This window comes from Pimephales promelas, chromosome 3, assembly GCF_988280905.1.
Source record: "Pimephales promelas chromosome 3, fPimPro1.hap1.1, whole genome shotgun sequence".
NCBI classification, from domain to species: domain Eukaryota; kingdom Metazoa; phylum Chordata; class Actinopteri; order Cypriniformes; family Leuciscidae; genus Pimephales; species Pimephales promelas.
Genome location: NC_142771.1, coordinates 1,380,755 through 1,391,994, shown reverse-complemented (window position 1 = coordinate 1,391,994; position 11,240 = coordinate 1,380,755). Strand labels below are relative to the sequence as shown.

The 11,240-nt window shown below is 39.3% G+C and overlaps 1 pseudogene; it reads left to right on the top strand.

The window, feature by feature from the left end:
• Positions 1–598: 598 nt before the first annotated feature.
• On the top strand, positions 599–4,475 carry LOC148981827 (GTPase IMAP family member 8-like; annotated as a pseudogene).
• The last annotated feature ends 6,765 nt before the right edge of the window (positions 4,476–11,240 follow it).

Sequence of the window (11,240 nt, the reverse complement as noted above, 5' to 3'; positions counted from 1 at the left end):
GCAGATGTGAACAGGATGACTGGAGAAAGAAGAGGATTAAAGATGGGATCGTAACAGGTAAGTCAAAGATAGGTAGGTAGTCAGTAATAGTTTATATAGGAACAATAAGACCAGGCAAAACTGAACTGAGAAGTGACTGTTTATATGGTGAGTCCTTGATGAACTGGTGCAGGTGTTGCTGATCAGAATTCTGGTGACCAGGAACGAGTGGGAGATGTCGGATTCTAAGGTTAGGCTTGTAACTTGAACCAGCGCTGCACAGACTTATCAGTGAATGACAACAAAGTACCGCGAGAGCGAATAGAGAGCAGACACTCCTTATTGTTTGTAATTGCACTTGCATTACTTTCATTTCATAAACCGATCGGTCTGTGCAGCGCTGGTTTAAGTCGCACAAGCCTGATGTGACTGACTCTATGACACACTAATTACATAGGTAAATCATGATTATTGGTGGGTTTTCACTGCAAAAAGGGCTCAATAGTTTTTTACAAAATCCACACCAATTTCTGTCATTTTGGGCCATAAAAACATACACTGACAATGCACTTGACGTTATATTTACAGTCAGACTCCATATTTTCTGTCTCTTTCAGAGATGTCTCCTGGTCCAAATGAATCAGTGATCCGGGTTCTTCTGATGGGCAGGAAGGGTTCTGGGAAAAGCTCTTCTGGAAACACTATACTGGGAGAAAGAAAGTTTAAAGTTAAGAACCAAGAAGCTGAAGTTTATGAAGAAGTAACTCAGACCGGAGAGAAGCAGGTGTGTGTGATTGATTGTCCAGATCTACTGGATCCAGATCTGAATAAAGAGAAGCTGGAGGAGATGAAGGATCAGCTGATCTCTCGATGTTCATCAGGTCTCAGTGCAGTTCTGCTCACCGTTCCTCTGGAGGAACCTGTGGAAAACGAGGAGGAGATCCTGGATTATATTAAAGGTTTATTAGGTCCTGAAGTTCAGAAGTACATCATGATTCTGTTCACACACGGAGATGAGCTGGAGGATCTGGATCAGACCATTGATGAATATCTACAAGATCATGAGGATCTCCAGCGACTGCTGACTGAAGGTGGAGGACACTTTCACTGTTTCAATAACAAGAGTAAATCAGGTGATCAGAGACAAGAACTACTGCAGAAGATTGAAGGAATGATGGAAGAAAACGGTGGGAAATGTATCATGCAACAGATGAAGAGGAGCAACAGCAAGGAGACTGAAATCAATTGTAAGTTGTTCTGGTGATGTAAATTATTTCAATAATTCATTATAAGTTGGACCACAGGCTGTACGTAAAATGTTTGCATATACACTGTAAAAAAAAAAAAAAAAAAAAAAGAATACAATGAATTGTTCTTGACTTGTTCAATGTCATGTACGATTCGATCTATCACAGTTACTGTAGATCTAACCTTACATAGTAAGGAAACTTTCTGTTAACCAATTAACAGTTTTTCACTGTAGCATTTTTACCTTCTTCTACCATTTAAATCACAACAATATTTTTTATGGTATAGCACTGGTGCTGGAGAGGTTTGAAAGTTTTGTAGCACAGACCACACATCTTTCAGATAATAAACAAGTTATGGCTCAATAGACCCTGCTGCTTTCAAAGAGCTGCACAGTGCAATCGACCTCACTCTCTGTGCTACTAAGACAACGGCCCAGGTTATCAGCCGTATAATGGCCAGTTTAGTGGTGCTTAACATGTCACTTACAAGACAGTCCTCATTAACTCCATGTCTCTATTGGGCCTATTTGCTTCGGCATGGCTTTGCACGGCTTGGAAGGCGTTGCAAGCTATGCGGTGAGTTCGACTGCTTCTGGCTGTTGTCGATTCAGCAGCACATCAAGCACAAACATGCTCCTGCTCATCCCCAGACCAAGACGAAACCCAAGGTGAAGCATTGCTTCTGCATGTGTAAGAGCTTTCCATTTTGAGCAGCCCAAGCAATCACTAATGCTTTGGTTACAGGGAGAAGGGGGCTAAGTCCCACCAAGGCCAAACCACCCTCAAGGCAACAACGTGGTTACCTCCAAACCCCATCTTCAGTTCCAGTTGCTTGTCAGTACTGGGTCCACCCCACATCAGTGGGATGCACACCCAGACATCCTTCTGCTGTTAAATCGATTAAAATAAAACACCTTCACAAATCCTGCTGCAAGTGTCAGAGGTATTGCAACTAAGCTTCCATCTAAGGCTCTCATACCCCTCGCTGCCCGGAGCCAGACTTGGGAAGCCATTAATGGCGTGTTAATTGGGTTTTGTATTCAATAAAAAGGGTTTCCCCTTGCAGACCCCCCACTTCAGGGGTGGGACTCACATTCGGTCTCAGACACCAATGCTCATGTCCTCTGAGCCAAATTACAGGTTCTGCTAGCAAAGGGCATGGTAGAAAAGGTCCCCAGAGCCCACAGCGAGTCAGGCTTTACAGACACTACTTCCTCGTTCCAAAGAGGGATGGCGGCTTGAACCCATCCTTGAATTACGCTACCACGCTCCGAGACAGCCATTCAGATGCATCTGTAGGATACATACTTTCAAATCCAGATAGTTCCCCATCACAGGCTGCTCTTGTGATTCACGGTTGAAGGGGTGGTTTACCAATATACAGGCCTACAATTCGGACTGTCCCTAGCTCCATGCACTTTTCCAAAATACGAGGATGTGGCTCTCTTCCTCCTGAGATGAAAGGGAGTTTATGCCCTGAATTACCTCGATGATTCGTGTGCACACAGATCTCTGCTTTTCAGCCATCTAGAAAGTCTGGGGTTCAGGATCAACTTGACCAAGAGCTCACTCTACCCCAGCCAACACATCACGTTCCTGGGGGTAGTATTTGATTAATACCTGAATTTGCCAGAACGCTCCCATGGCAGCAGCCTCCTCAATAGTTCCCTTGGGCCTGTTAGATTCGGCCACTACAATATTAGTTGAAGGCCCGTGTCCCACCTCGAGCGTGGGCCACATTCCTTTTTGGTCCCCTGGAAATTGCCTCATCTGTATCTGATGAGAGTGGAACTGGGCTCTGTTTCCAGAGGGAAGGTAGTCGTGACAGATGGTAGTCTTGGACAGAGCTAATGTCAAGCTGTCACGTCAACTGCCCAGAAATAATGACAGTGTTGCTAGCCTTCAGGGAATTCCAGCTGGAGCTCCAGCTGGTCCGGTTGGTTCTACCACTGAAAGGACTGACACGCCACCTCCTCCTGAGGGCACAGGAGAATCTCTGCAAATTTTAAAAATCACTGATCTTAGAAGTGAAGATCTGTTAGAGAAGGTTTTGCACATTGATGTGATTGTTGTGTTGTAGTTTCAGGAGAAAGTTCAACAGCTGAAGATGAGCATCAGATCCCAGAGAGGAAAGACAAGATCAGACTGGTTCTGCTGGGAAAAACTGGATGTGGGAAAAGTGCCACTGGAAACACCATCATCGGCAGAAAAGTGCTTGAATCCTCTGTCAGCTCGGACTCTCAGACGAAACAGTGTCAGGCAGAAACTACAGTGAGGATGGGTAAAGAGATCTCAGTGATCGACACTCCTGGACTTTATGATACTGAACTCGGGGACAAGGAGGTTATTACTGAAATAGTGAAATGCATAACTTACGCATCTCCTGGACCACACGTTTTTATTATCGTGATTAAAGTAGGTCGATTCACTGAGGAAGAAAAAAACAATAAAGTACCTTAAAGTAGTGTTTGGAGAAGAGATGGGAAAATACACTTTAATCCTCTTTACTCACAAAGATCAGTTAAAGAAGGAAAAGAAAACCATTGAGCAGTATCTGCAGAATGGTAATCCAGGTCTTAAAGAACTTGTAGAGAGTTGTGGAAATAGATTCTTCTGTATAGATAATGAGTCCTCCAGTTTCCCTCAGTTTAGAGATCTGATGAGTAAAGTAGAGAAGATGGTGGAAGAGAATGGAGGAACACACTTCACCAATGACATGTTTAAGGAAACAGAGAAACACATCCAGGAGATTCAGAAGGAGAAGTTAGATGAGAAAGTGAATCTGTACAAACAGGAGCATGTAGAGTTTACTCAAACAGAATGGCTGGAAATATTAAGGCATTTAGCTGAGGAGTCGCGAGAGGAAGCTAAGCAGTCTTTTACTGAATCCATGATAATAGCTGTTATTAACGCATTAACATATTCATTGACTCCTGCAGAGAAAGAGAGAACAAGACTTCTACTCAAAGTTTCATGGAAACTAGCAAAGCAGAAGATGTGTGGAATACAGTGAGAGGTTCAATAATGGTCAGAGAACTTGAAATCTAGAGTACTGACACCTCTGAACTCAAAACTTTTATTCTTTACCATTGATTTTTTTCTTGTTGATATATTGAAACCATCTGTGAAATAGTCAAACCTTAAAGGGATAGTTCACTTTGAAATACATTTTTGATATGTTTTATCTTACCTCAAGGGCATCCAAGATTAGGTGTCTTTGTTTCCACAGTATTTTCAACTGTGACATTTTTCAGTCAAACCTGTGACGGTTTCAGTGAGTAACTCGTCATTTCTGAGTTACAGGTGATTTGACTGAAGGGCGTGGTCATACACCTGAAGGTCATCATGCTGCTCAATAAAAGACTGGGACTGAGATGAGAGCGAGAGAGAGTCGATTGAACTTGTGTTCATTTGTTCGCTTGAGGGTACTTTGGGGTTCCTGTCACGAGGATGAGGAGGACTCGTTGAGAGGTTTTGGAGTATGGGAGATCACCACCGTCGCTTGCGCCACTTCATGTGGGATATCTGTTGTTGCTGAACGTTTCATGGACTGAGATGGGCTGGACTGCTGTTGTTCATAAGTACACCTACGTATCTGCTGACACCCTGATTATCATTTACACTGATCATTAATGTTTTTTGTCTTTCATGGATAAATAAACTCATGAATTATGACAACTTGCGTGTGGTGACTCCCTTACTTTGTTGCGACTCAGAAGAGATCGTAACAAACCGTTGTTGTCTGTCAGTCATATAATGGAGGTTTATGGGGTCTTCCTCAAAGAGCAGCACAGAGAAGTCCAAATAAAACATGATTTAATGACTCGTAAATGTAAGTACACATTGATGGCCTAAGACACACACAGATTTCGGAAGTGTTACCCTTCACTGTGAAGATCTAAACATATTTAGATATACGGGATATCGCAATGGAAGACGATTTTGATATATCTAAATAGGTTTAGATCTTCACAGTGAAGCAGTGGTGTAGTCTACGTGATACGCAGGTATACGCCGTATACCCACTAGAAAATGTCAAGGATTTGCGTATACCCACTAGGAAATGTCAAAGATCTCCGTATGCCCACTTTAAAAAGCGTGAGGATTCGTAACAACATCGTTTTGTGAAATACATTTCCTACGACATCAGCACCCCTAAACGTTGGCGACAGAATTCCGTGTTCCCTAAGTAAGTTCTGTTATCAGATTCAGCGCGCGAGCAGAGAGCACGTCAAAAACAGAGGACAGGGTGTGTGTGTGTGTGTGTGTGTGTGTGTTCGTGTTCGTGTTCATCTGAGCCTCATTGGTCTGTCACTGCTCGTCAATGTCAGAATATTTGACATGACAAATCAAATCAAAGTAGGCGGGCTTTAAATTCACAGACGCTGAGCGCGAATTTCAGCAGAGCAACTCGACGCTTCAGTTTACGGGCAAGTGCAAGATAAGATGTAAGTGGCTAAACTTCATATTTTACATTTTTTAGGTCATAAATGTTAAACGAATGACAAAAAAATAACCAGGCAAACTAATATAGTTTTGTCTAATTTCGCCATTTTGAACTGAAATAAATAGGCCTGTAACGTGACTCATGCAATTTAATAGTTTACTGTCATTGCGAGGGGACAAGAAACATTAACAAAGACCTTTTCATCATTTTAGCCACAAGAGTAATAACGAATGTGTACATATTGAGAATATAATAAAAATTGTAGCCTTTAGTAAGTTACATTAAAAAAGCTCATCGGGGAAGAGAATCTACTGCCCACTGACATGGTTTTAAAGCTATTTCTTATTCTTTTTTTGGTCTTCAAACGTCTTGAAATGCACATCAGAGAAATTTAAAAAAAATTGAAGCCCCAACCTCAAATTTAGGACCTCTTTGATTATAAAGCCCTGTCTATGGCCCTGTAAGATCAATGTGTAGCCTATATGTTTTGAATGCATTTAATAAACTTAATTACCTAGCTTTAGTAGCTTTCAGTGAATAAACGTGTCCGAGAAAAATTATTCATAGGGAAAATCCACCTATCAGTTGACCCCATGTTTACTGTCTTCACTGACTGATAAAAATGAAAAGCCTATATCAGTCAAAGCTCATCTTTAGGAGGGGAAGAGACAGGGCAAGATAAAAACAAAGAGAAAAAGAGGGTGATGCTGATGAGGAGAGAGAAATAATCAGCTGCCCAGCTGCCCACTGACATGGTTTTAAAGCTGTTATCTATTATTATTATTTATTTTTATTTTTTTGGCCTTCAAAACATCCTAAAATGCACATATGTAGATCAGAGAAATAAAAATTTTCTCAGGGAAACCCTGAATCCCCATGACTAACCTACCTCACATTTGGGACAACAGTGATTATAAAATCCTGCCTTTGCATGTAATGAAACTGGTTAATAGTGAGCATTAGATCCTAAACTAAAGTGTTACCTTTTTTTTAGAACAAATCCTAAGTAATGATCAAAATCCTATGACGCCCCTGCTTCATGCAACCTGTCATGCTGGTATATCACAGTATACTCACTACAAAAAAGTAGACTACACCACTGCAGTGAAGGGTAACACTTCTGAAATCTCTGTGTAAATAATGAGTGACGTACACGCGCGAGAGATCACTTCCGGCGCATGTGCAGACTGAAGCGCCCGTGCCGTCAGATCAGTTTGACGTGGCTGTGGTTACAAGAGGTAAAACAATATAAATTCTGTTCGTTTTCTCACACAAACCGCTCGTTTCGTGTCTTAGACCATCAATGTGTACTTACATTTATGAGTCATTAAATCATGTTTAATTTGGACTTCTCTGTGCATGCTTTTTGAGGTGGTGACCATAGACCATAGACTGACAGACAAGAAGAGTTTGACCTAAAAATATAAAAAAATACTGTGGAAACAAAGACACCTACATCTTGGATGCCCTTGAGGTAAGCTAAAACATATCAAAAATTAATTTCAAAGTGAACTATCCCTTTAATGCTCCTTTATTAGCATTTGTTGAGTATACACTGTAAAAAAAATCCTAAATTCACAGAAAATAACTGATTTTTTTGATGATCATTTTCTTTCATTTTAAATTGTACTCAAAACACTGTAAAATTACAAATAATCTCTGCAAAATAAAAATGCAGCTGATATTTTAGGTATTGTTACATTAAAGACAAATTCCAGTCATTCACATTTTTTACAGAAATTGATTGTATTTTTCACACAGTATTTTACTGTAACATTAAAGTAAAACGTCATAAATTAAATAAACTGAAAAACACTGTTTTTTAAAAGTATTTCCTGAGTATTTTCTGAGTATTTCCTGAGTAAGTATTTTATGATCAAATACCATCATTGTAAAAAAAAATCATTAAAAAATGGTCAAATGACTGCCAAACAAAAACCATAAAATTAAAGTAAAATATTCACATTTAAATAAACTAAAAAAACACTGTTATTTAAAGGTATTTCCTGCATTATTACGATCAAATACCGTCATTGTAAAGAAATCGTAAAAAAGGGTCAAATGACTGGCAGCACGGTGCCAAACAAAAACCATTAAATTAAAGCAAAATATGTTAATTTAAATAAAGTGCAAAAAACTTTTACAGAAATTTGATATCACCATTGAGATCAGTGTTTGCTTTAGTTGGGTTCTTGACCTTTATTATGTACTATTAATTTTTCTCTGGCTGCTTTAACTGTGTAATCAACATACATTCGTTATAGCATTGAAAGCAGGAGTAAATATCAGCTGATGTTGGTCATTTATTGGTGATATTTAGTCATCATATGGTGACCTGGTTCACTGATATGACAGAAATATTTGAGTGTATCTGCTGAAATTACCTTATAAATAGGCGTGCTTAAGTATTAGATAAAATCTATGAGTCAGTTGTACTTTTCCCTATGAACCTTGACATATTGAAACAATATATTTCAAATCTGAAATTTAAGAAAACTATCTGTTATAAAGAAAATGTTTGACATGACATCAATAATCAACATATGAATCGCATGGTGCCTCAAGAGTGTTTAAGTTAATGAGATAATTAAGTGATTAAATGAGTGATGATTGAGCATTATTGAAGACACCTAAAGCAGAATCACAAGGAGAAAATCACAAATTGTAAGCCACCGTTATGGAGATCAGTGTTTGCTTTAGTTGGGCTCTTGACCCTTATATTATTAATTTTATATTTTAATTGCCTGTTGCATCTGAGTTATTCCTGCCAGATGAACAAAGAAAAAATTAAATAATGATGTTGGTCATATTATGACATTCGTCATTTGAAATTTATGTTTTGTGATTTATTCTATTGGTTTGTGTATAACTGAGATTCTGCATAAATGTCCAGAATGTTAAATAAAATATAATGGATTTCTCAAAAGTTGTTTAAAAAAATATCTTTCTTTAAGGCACACACAAACCTCAAGATTCAGTCAATGCTTCTCAACAACGGTGACAAGCTGAATATTCAAGTAGGAAAAGTAAATTACATAGACAATTCAGATCATAATTTATTCATACCGCAATGCATGATGGGAGCCATTAATGAGTTGTGATTGGTGGCAACAAGGATTATTATTGTCACCACGATTGAGATAGACAGGCTGATTATTGATGTTTGTTTCTAAATAAAGATGATAGTGATTTGATCTGAATAATATTTATTAATTATTTTAGATTATAAGAAAAATACGGATATGCAGTAAAATCACTAAACAGTTACTAACAAGTTAAACCAAATCATCTGAATAAGTTTCATTTTTCAGATCACAGCATGATTATGTCAAAACATAACCAACACTATTAGATCATACTTTTCTTTGTTCATTTGCCTGCTATAAATCAATAACAGCAGACAAAGAAAAGTTAAAGTGAAAGTATAAGGGTCAAGAGCCCAACTAAAGCGGAGAGTTTGTGAGTTATAACGGAAATCATTATGAACATCAGCTATGCTAATTATTTCCCATCTGCCTTTCTGCTGTTATCTCGGGACGCTTGTCCTGAGAAAAATGGCGTTCGTCAGGTCCAGTTTTGTGTCCAGCCTCTCACGGGGATTTCGGATGCCCCAACGCCTGTGATGAGACGACTCAACGCCTGCGATATGTTATGGCGCCGTTTGATTCATAAACAATATTTATATTTAATATTTATATATAAACAATATGAATGTAAGCCAGAGGAGAACTGGCCCCCGACTGAGCCTGGGTTCTCCCAAGGTTTTTTCTCCATCCAATCTGATGGAGTTTTGGTTCCTTGCCACTGTCGCCTTGCTTTTGGCTTGCTTTGAGCTTGCATAGTTGGGATTATTTAGTGTTTAGCAATGTTGTTGATCTGTGTTGTGCTACTTTCATGTTATCACTGTGAAGCTGCTTTGATACAATGTGTATTGTAAAAAGCGCTATATAAATAAATGTGACTTGACTTGACTTAAAGCAGACACTGATCTCCATAACGGTGGCTTACAATTTGTGATTTTCTCCTTCAGTGATTTTGCCTGTGATCATCAGGTGTCTTCAATAATGCTCAATCATCAATAAATTAATCACTTAATTTTAACACTCTTGAGTGTTAATTGAACACTCATACCTTCCATCTGAAAGCAGGTGAAGGTGATTTACTACTAATCAAGGAACCGGCTTTACTGATTAGATGCGCATAACAATATCGTGCAATATACACTTCAGGTGGTATCAATAAACCATTCAACTACTTGATGACCATTACCACTAATAAGTGATCAGACCTTCTGATCTAAGTTTCTCTTGGATTCCTACTATAACAAATATGCATCAGAGACATAGTTAAAGTAACCAGAGAAAAAAGTAATGTTAAAGGGGGGGTTGACTTAGCCTTGTAATACCAGACTCTGCTACTTCACTTTGCTTCATCGGCAGAGTCTGGAATGGCATAATAGAGAAGTGTTTTCTCTCTCGCAAGGGGGCGCTTCTCTGAAGTTTAAAATCATTGGTTACCCGTAAGCCAATCAGATAAGTTTATTTATGACGTATGTAATGCGCCGGCACGGCCGCATCGAGATATTATGCATCGAACTCAAATCTATGATCGAACTTTCACTGTAAACAAACAGAGAGCGGCGCTTTTGTAAGGGCTGCAAAATGTGTGCCAACCGGGAAAAAACAATTCACACACTAGGTTATTTATATGAATTACTGAGTTGCGGCCACCCCGCAACATCTGCATGCCCCGCTCTCACGAGTCATGATTGATTTAGCTTCCGCCGCCCCGCAGCGCCGCGATCGGGCGAGACCGAGCCGCTGCTCTCGCGAGTCATGAATGGGAAGTTCATTTTACTGATTTTCTGAGTCATTCGAGTCATTTTGTTTAAGTGGCTTAATGTTATAATTTTAACAGCCAAATTCCTCGATCACATCCACCTACGCAATGTTGATCATATTCTGAATTAAGAAATCTGCAGTAAAAAATGATTTACAGGAAACATAAATAATCACTTTACCTTCCGAGTCTTACGTTCATTTGTCACGTGACATACGCAATGAACAGATCGTTCATGAATCACATATCTGGGACTAATGCAGCAGGATGTCGAAACGAAATATGGTGGATTATTATTATGATAATAAGAGCGCACCAGGACCGTTCACAGCCGAGGAGACCGACTTTCTTGTCATGGCCGTAAAAGACGGAGAACTGACGTTGAATGGGGGTAAGTTATGTCCTTATAGTTATGCATATAGTTATGGCCAAACAGGTCTGATCCGTCATTACTACAATTAGCCTGAAAAAATTGGGTAACGTTAGCCTAAATGCCTAAGCTTGAAGTGTTAATATTTTTCCTTGTTATAATGATTTGCAAAAATAAAAACGGCTGCATCTGTGTTGATGAGAGAATGAAAAGTGTACAGGTATGTGCGTTGTGCAAGCTACATAATGGCCAAGCATGCTGGTTTTTGCTGGTATACGTTGCAAATAGAGGGGCAGCAAAATAGTTTTTTGCCTAGAGCGGCAGAAGTGCACGCGCCGGTCCTAGCTGTAAACAC